Below are 9,498 nucleotides of genomic sequence, written 5' to 3' on the forward strand. Positions count from 1 at the left end.
AATCCACTTCCTCCTTCATTCAGAATGACATACATCCCTCATTTTGCTTGACTGTCATTGAAATTTTCTTGTCTGTATGGATTCCTCATGCGTAGGTTTATTTGTTCCTATTAATCTGTCTCATATCAATTTGATTCTTGGTCCATCCAGAAGGACATTTAAAGGGATAGGAATTCTTGCTCCCTGACATGTCATTTTCATCAACATAAAAAGATCTTCACACAGTCTCAAGTGAGTTATCTACACTCACCGTCTCCAAATTCTTCCCCTATATTCATCAATGGATTCATTCCAATCACAGGTTTACATAAGCATTTTTCAGAGACATTTACTTTTTCATTGCCAAACCCAATATTTAGTTCTAAGTCTTCACCTTACTTAAAGAAGCAGGTAAGAAGCATCAGATTCCTACTGTTGGTCATTAAGGCAGATGGTGATAGAAGGCTTTGAGTTTGGGGTGGAGCATCAGATGGACTTTCTGGTCTTTTCTTAACACGTTAACATAAGACAGAGACTATGGATGTGGCAGTCCTGTTCTAAAGCTCTCACTTCATCCCTTCTTCCCTTAAATGGAGGCCATATTCTTCTGAAGGACAAACTTCTGGGAAAAGCAGATTTTTTTTGAAATGCTAGGGCGAGTAAAGAGATGTTTTAATCATTAATTTCTCAAAAAATTCAAGAATGTCTGCTACTATATCATCATTTAGTATTCATACAGAAGGTCTAGATGATGAAAGCAAGGAGGGAATTTTCACAAATAACTTTTAAGAAGCAGTCATTATTTTATTTGTAGATTCTATGATTACTAAAAATTCCAAGACAGTATATTGAAGTACAACATAGTTAATGAAAGAGATTTACATAATGGATGGAAACATAATACTCTATGAAAATCAATAGCTTTTCTACACACACAAAATAAATGAAATGATCATGTAAGGGATAACTTAATCTCAGAAATTTCAAATTCCAAACTCCACACCCTTGAGCTCAGAGAATAGAACAAAATTGTAGTTGCTATAAGAATAAAAGAACACGGGTGCCTGGGTGGCTCAGTGGGTTAAGCTGCTGCCTTTGGCTCAGGTCATGATCTCAGGGTCCTGGGATTGAGTCCCGCATCGGGCTCTCTGCTCGGCAGGGAGCCCGCTTCCCTCTCTCTCTCTCTCTCTCTCTGCCTGCCTCTCTGTCTACTTGTGATCTCTCTGTCAAATAAATAAATAAAATATTAAAAAAAAAAGAATAAAAGAACACAGTTTCATAAGGAATTTGAAAGTGAAAGAAAGAAAAAGAAAAAGAAAAAGAAGAGGCATGATGGAAAAGAGAGGAAAAAATTGATAAAAAAGACACATTTTGGGGCACCTGGGCACTCTTTTAAACATCTGCCTTCTGCTCAGGTCATGATCCCAGGGTCCTGGGATTGAGCCCTGCATCAGGTTCCCTGCTCAGTGAGAAGTCTGCTTCTCCATCTCCCTCTGCCTCCTCTCTTCCACTCATGCTTGCTCTCTTCTCCCAAATAAATAAATAAACTCTTAAAATTAAAAAAAAAAAAGAGGCATTTAATTCAACTGTTGAACTGGGCCCCCACCTCCTGTCACCACCACCAAAAATAAATAAATAAATAAAAAATAAAAGTACAAATAATTAGATTCTTTGCAAATCTGGTAAAGGTCTTTAAATGCTTCTAAATGAGGTTTGTCTTTGGCAAAGACAAGAACAGGTAAATGTAGGGAGAAGTTGAAAATGTATAGAAGGAGAGAGAAGAGAGCAAAGGGTATGATAGGTGAAAGCACTATTAAATATATGAGGAAGGGGAACAGTTCTCAATCTTTGAGCAACATGGTAGAATATTTATTTATTTATTTTTAAGATATTATTTTTTTGAGAGAACACACATGAGCAGGGGAGGAGCAGAGGGAGAAGGAGAAGCAGACTCTCAGATAAGCAGGGAGCCCCACAAGGGGCCAAGACCCTGAAATCATGACCTAAGCCATGGGTAGACACTTATCAGATTGAGTCATCCAGGTGTCCCGAAATATTTTTTTTTTATAGAAGTATGTAAACCTACCTATAATATTTCTATAGCTGGAAATCAAGTTTCTTAAACAATACCACTTAATCATAAAGGCTTATTTCTAAGAAGCATTAAAGTATGATAAATTACATCTGATAAACATTTTTTAATTTTTTTTATTTTTTATAAACATATAATGTACTATTAGCCCCAGGGGTACAGGTCTGTGAATCACCAGGTTTACACACTTCACAGTGATATACATTTTTAACAGGTAAAATATTTATATTTGGAAGACCTTTATTTTTAATATTTTATGATACTTTATCATTCTGTACCAGCACAGTTTTTTTTTTTTTTCCTTTGAATCTTGCATGGTACATGAACACTTCGAAATAGTTCTTTTTTTTTTTTTTAAGATTTTATTTATTTATTTATTTAACAGACAGAGATCACAAGCAGGCAGAGAGGCAGGCAGAGAGAGAGAGAGGAGGAAGCAGGCTCCCCACTGAGCAGGGAGCCCGATGCGGGGCTCGATTCCAGGGCCCTGGGATCATGACCTGAGCTGAAGGCAGACGGTTAACGACTGAGCCACCCAGGCGCCCCCGAAATAGTTCTTTTTTATTTCTCTTTTTCTCTTTACTTTTTTGCTTTCTTTAAAGTTGGTTTGAAATTAATGTTCTATCCCAAAGACCAAATGAGAGTCTGAAGATTCTGATTTTGAACATCACTTTCTTAAATTAAAAAAAAAAACAAAAAACACAATTTTACTCATATTGATGGTGAATGACTTGGTGTGGTTTGCATCAACTTGTAAGAAGAAATTGTTATCTTGTTTAATTATGTTATCTTTGTAGTCATCTTTATTATCTGAGAAAACTTTAACCTGCTAATGAGCTATAGGTGAGGAGAAAGGTTGTTGTATTTTATTTGTTTTGTTAATTTGTTCTAATTTTTAAGAAATAGTCTATATCAATCAAATTAGATGTCAAAGAGTATGTTGTTGTTATTTTTATTTTTAGGAGCACAAGAGGGACTGCATGACTTTAGTAATTTTAACTGATGTAATTCAAAGAAATAAAAATGTTATAAAGGGAAATCCCATAAAATAAAGTTTAGAAACAAATGACAATTTGGAAGTAATATTATAAAGCATATACAGGCAAAAGATTTAGATACTTAATTTTCAATAAAAGTGAAATACATAATAATAAATGATAACCAAGTCAATTAGTTTTGATCATGAATCAAAGTTTTCTTTCAAATTTGCTGCAAGTGAAGAAGCTTCCTATAAAAAGCTAATTTAAAGATCCCTTTTTGGCAGAGATATTTATAAGTAAATAAGAAGATTTTAAATAATCAGTTGTTAGGCTGCATTAAAAAAAAAATGCCTTGTTAAAGAACATTAGAATCCTTGCAAGTCGGGTTAGAGATCTTTAAAGGTTTTTCCCAAGATGTACATGTTGTTGAATGTATTTCCAAGATCACCTATTAAGCTCATTAAAGTACATCAGAGAATTGCTCAAGCACTCTTTTAAGAATGCTAATTTTGTTACCATAGGGTCAACTAATCACATTAGAACACAAAGTTAAACCATGTTCTAGGATTGGAACAGTTTTTCATTTTTTAAAAGATTTTATTTAAAGATTATCTTTGAGAGAGAGAGAGAGAGAGCATGAGTGGGGGGAGCTGGGAGAGTGAGAGGGAGAAGCATGTTCTCCGCTAAGCAGGGACCACCATGTGGGGCTTGATCCCAGGACCCTAGACAGAAGCTTAACTGACTGAGCCACTCTGATGCCCATCAAAGCCCCCTTTTTAAAACAGGTAAATTTTAAAAATTTATCTTTTTAAAGAAAGGTGTGGGTGTGTTTTGTGCTAATATCATTAATTGAATTTATGTTAGAGTCAGTTTTCTTTTACATTTTCCATATTTGTAGATTTAAACTTACATATTTATATAACATGAGGGCAACCAGGACTATCAAGAATATTTGTTCATAAATTGACATTATTCTTTAAACTGTTTGGTTTATTACTGCATATTTTCCAGGCAAATTCTCATCATTATTATTATTAAAAGAATGATTCAGTTTCAGTTGAAGAATATTTATTTAAACTTGAGCTTTTCTAGTATGCATATTCTTTTTACCAATTTTCTTTAATTTATACCAATTCTATGTTATAGATATCTCTAGGACAGCTAATCTCCAAGGTATGGAACAAGTATAGGTTTAAATTTGGGGGAGAACTTAAAAGACCGTATTTCCATATATAAAATGAAAACTTTCTGTCTTCCTTAACAGGTGCTTTAAAATAATTAAATGCAATCTATCTTTAAAATTTATCTTTAAGTATAGTGCTGCTATCATCTTCAGTTTTATACACCCAGTTTATGTAATTATACCCTGGTTTAAAAGACAGATGATTCATATTGACCTTTGCAGGGAGCTATATCCACATGGAAACAAAGTAACTATAAAACAAAGTAACTATCCAGCAACCATTGGAGAAGTTTTGCAAACAAGATCATCTGTATATAATATTTCATCAGAATCCTTATAAACTCTGGCAGTGGCACTGTTTGCAAATAAATGTGCTGTAGTTGGAGCTAAGAAAATTTAACCCAATACCCTTTATCAAAGGACATCAGTGTTTTTTTCTAAATTGAGGTAATTTTAAAAGTACAAGCAAAACATGCAAAATTAAAGGTTGCAGATTAAGAAGAAAAGAAAAAGGACCTTCATTATATACTTATCAAAAATAAAATATTTAAAATGATATCTCTAGGGGCACCTGAGTGGCTCAGTGGGTTAAGCCTCTGCTTTCGGCTCAGGTCACGATCTCAGGGTCCTGGGATCAAGCCCCACATCAGGCTCAGTGGGGCTCAGTGGGGAGTCTGCTTCCTTCTCTCTCTCTCTGCCTACCTCTCTGCCCACTTGTGATCTCTATCAATCAAATAAATAAAATAAAATAAAATCTTTAAAAAATAAAATAAAATAAAATGATATCTCTTGATTTTCCTTCTATAATATCTGTTGTGTAGCTTCTAATTCAGGGCAGGACATTCAGGCTAGTGTTACGGAAGAGCAGAAATCACCAGGTAATGACAAGACTGAATGGTTCAATTTAATTTAATCCAGGAACTAACAATATTATGGTGTGGCATATGGACTCCCCTACTGCGAGTGTAGTAGTACATAAAATGAAACCTTACCTATAACAATTCCCTAAACACATAGAAGGTCTTATGGGATAGTGCATACATAAAGTAATCTATATGTTAAGTCAAATAATACACAGATACTAGGAATTCCAGCTTCTCTTTATTTTTTAATTTTATTTTTTATAAACATATATTTTTATCCCCAGGGGTACAGGTCTGCGAATCGCCAGGTTTACACACTTCACAGCAATCACCATAGCACATACCCTCCCCAATCCAGCTTCTCTTTAGACGTAGAAACATACTGGGTTACTTTTTTCTTACTTCTCTGGCTTATCTATTCATTAGTGCAAAAACAAGACAACTTCAGGTTCACCATGTTTCCCATGGCTAAAAATGAGTTCAAAGCATTCAGCAAACAATGACAAGACTGATCCCCCAGAAATGGACACCTGATTTCCATGACAAATATGATAACACTGTATTAACTTGTAAGCCACTTTCAATGTTGCTGAATGGACACAGATGGCAACACAAGTTGGAAAACAATAGAATCTGTTCTCACTTGGCAGAGTCATTCCAAAGGAATGGAGAGATCAGCAATCAATCATCTCAGCTGAGCTGATGCTGAATTGTTTTAAAACCAACTCATAATTGATTCCAACTAAAATCACTGTTCACTCATTAAAACATAGCATTATTGAAGAAATAAAGTACATTTGAAACCTTCAAAAAAATCTCTGCCATCCAGGTAAGATATAAAGAAAACAAAAGAAAACAAACAACAACAACAACAATAAAAAACTTATCTGTTTCTTTATAACAAGGAAATGTCTACCCAAATAACATATTGTAAAGTTATAAAGTGTCACCAGTGTTCTCCACTCCATTATATATGTGTATACACACACACACGCGCGCACGTGCACATCAGTGTCCTCCATTCTATCATGTATATAATAGAATGAAGAATACTTGTAGCACTTTATATATATACTACATATAGTAATATATATTATATATTATTTGTACCCATATAGTAATATATCTATATATCTATATATAAATTATTTCTATCTTTAAGGAGATCAGTTTTATATATTTTTCAAAGCCATGTATAATTTGATCCAGCTATCTTAATTCTAGATCCATACTTACACTTGATAATTACATGAAAGCAAAGGTTCATCTAGAAGGATATTTATGATAACAAGGTTTACAAAAGTTAAATAAACATAGAAAACAACCAGGTCAGATTATATTTTTAATTCTTATAAATTATATATAGATGATAAAGAGAGAATAGTGAAACTTGGGCAAGCAGTCCAGTCACTTTTTTTGTGAATAGTGTTTCTTTCTTTCTTTTTTTTTTTTGAAAATAGTCATGTCTATTTGTTTACATAGTGAGCAGAAAATAAGAAAGTCATTCAAATGGAAGGTGAGAATAGGCTGATGAGAAATTTCACCTTTTTCATTGCTTTGCCAAGGGCTGTGTTACAATTCTATAGGTAAGCAAAATATAAAATAAAATAGTAATAATGTACTGTACCTTTTGGCATGAGAATCTTATTTATTAATCAGGGAAGAATTTATGTAACTGAACAAAATGACATAATATTGTTAACCTGGCTTATCAATTTTATTTTACAAATAGGTTTAATTTTGGTGATCAAGTTCCTTGCTCATAAGATGTTTATAAAATATTATCACTCATTTTATCCCTTCTGGATTATTGTTATCCACTTCTGATTAGGTGATAAATGATCAATCTTTAGTACTAAAGCTTCAAGGCAAGACCTTTTACAGGATTTTTGCAGTTTATAAGGTGATTCTTACTATCCTTTAAAATTATTTAAGAACAAATTACAGTACTTTCAGATGAGATTACACTCCATTGCCCTTATTTTTTCCAGAACATAAAGACTGAATATTATACCAGCTTATCATTTTGTCAGGCTTATCAATTAGTAGGCATCCTAACATTTTTTTTTAGGTATTGATGGAAAAATTCATTTTTAAATTTGTTTTCTTTTTTAAAATTTCATCTTCAGCTTTTTTAAATAAATTGTTTATATCTCTTATTCCTTATATGTAAGCAGAAGAAAAGATGTATAAGCTATAACTTATACAACATGGTAGCCCCAGCACAAAGTGACCACATTCAGTAGCAAACTAATTTTCTTTTTTAAATATGGACTATATTTTAAATTTCCTATCTTAGGTGATGACTTTATTTGTTTATTTACCCTTTCAAAAAATTATTTTTATGTGCCATACAATAATATAATAAAATAAGTCCTGGTGATGGGGAAAAAATAACATATAAAATTGCTTCCATAATTGGGTTCACTTTGTAATAGCAAAAAGCATTTGACAAAGAAACAAACAGACAAGTAAATAAGTGTGTAAAAAAAATAAAATAATACTATGAGATAGGGAGGGTGAGGAAGTAATGAGACCTTAACAGAGTGTTCAGGGGATTCCTCTCCAAAGAAGAGGCCATTGCCACTTTGTAATAAGCCAGTTCCATAGAAAACCTTGATTTTCAAATCAAAGAGTATGACAGGTCAGAATCTCAGAGGGAGCCTCCAGACTCAAGCACCTGGCACATAAAATGTTTGATATAAAATGAAAAAATAAAACAACAAATCATTATGATAAATCACTGAGTTGGCATATATAATATATATGTTATATATACTACATATTACATATATAATATATATACACATACCCCACATATATTTATCAAATATATAACATACACATCAATATACATATATATATTATACCAAAAAACATTCTTCAAAATAGGGAGAAACACTAGGAAGTATGCCAATATCAAAATTAACTTATTCTGGTAACACTTTTAGATCTTCTTGTTAGATAAATGGTAATATTTTATGAAACTTGATAAAATGCATAGAGGTCTTCAAACTGTGATTAATTCTATGTATAAGTTTAGTAATGACAATTTTATGGAAACATAAGGATTAGTACTTTTTCATGTATTTCTAGAAAGATGTACATTAGAGAATACCAGGCTTCCCCAAGTGTACAGAAAATAATACTCATTTTTCATTGTTAATAGGTGGAGAACACTTAGGGGAAAATAACAAAATATAAAAAATTACCATGAATAGTAGTTAAAGTTTTAAAAGTAAAAATGAGGGGCGCCTGGGTGGCTCAGTGGGTTAAGCTGCTGCCTTCGGCTCAGGTCATGATCCCAGGTCCTGGGTTCGAGCCCCACGTCGGGCTTTCTGCTCAGCAGGGAGCCTGCTTCCTCCTCTCTCTCTGCCTGCCTCTCTGCCTACTTGTGATTTCTCTCTGTCAAATAAATAAATAAAATCTTTAAAAAATAAATAAATAAAAGTAAAAATGAGACTGATTTCAAATGTTAAAATGTTTTTCTTCTAATTTGAACAAAAATATTTCAGATTTGTACTTGTGTTATTGACTTTACTAACAATACCTTATGTTAAATGTCACACATATATATATATTTTTCAAAACCACTAGGCACTCTCATGAATGTAATCTAATTTTGTAATCTCAAGTATCTATAAATATATTCAGTAAATAGATATTTTATCCCAATTACACTTTTGAGGAAATTAAGTTTTAAACATAAAGTGACTGAAACAGATATAAATCTGACATTCTTCTTTGTGTCTCATTACATAATGTTTCAAATATTATTTTAAAAGCTGAATCTATAAAGAATCCTGTTAAAATGCAGTACATTTATTGGTATGCACTTACTATTTTATTATTTTAATTTAATACCATTTTAAACATTTTTAACCTTTTACTTTTATACAAATAACATGACTGAAAAAAAAAGGTTAAGGTAAATATGGGCATAGATTTTACTTAATTCCTTATAGAGGAGAAGTTTACATTATTGATTTGGTTTGCTTTTTTTCCTCTCACTACTAATAATTGTATTTGTGCAATTACTGTAGACTCTTATTTTCTTAATATATTAAAGAAATAATTATTACACCGAATTTCAGGTCACAAGCATTGGCAATAGGAATTAACTTATAAGACTGTTTGATCTTATCTTGGAGATGACCCAGAGTGTAATTTCAGAAAAGGAACCAACATTAAAGCCTCAGACTTACATTTCCAATAAGAAGAATAAGAGTTTTTATATGCAATATTTTTCTCACTTAGTAATTGCCATAAAAGTGGAATTGTCATGTTCAATTTTCTTTTCTGTTACCTCTTTCGTGAAAAAGATGTAGCATGAAATCACTCCACACTATTAAAAAGAGTGATTGAATTGGATTCATCCTTGAGTTTGATTTGCTAATTGTC

The sequence above is a fragment of the Lutra lutra genome, chromosome 2 (assembly GCF_902655055.1).
Source record: "Lutra lutra chromosome 2, mLutLut1.2, whole genome shotgun sequence".
Lineage (NCBI taxonomy): Eukaryota > Metazoa > Chordata > Mammalia > Carnivora > Mustelidae > Lutra > Lutra lutra.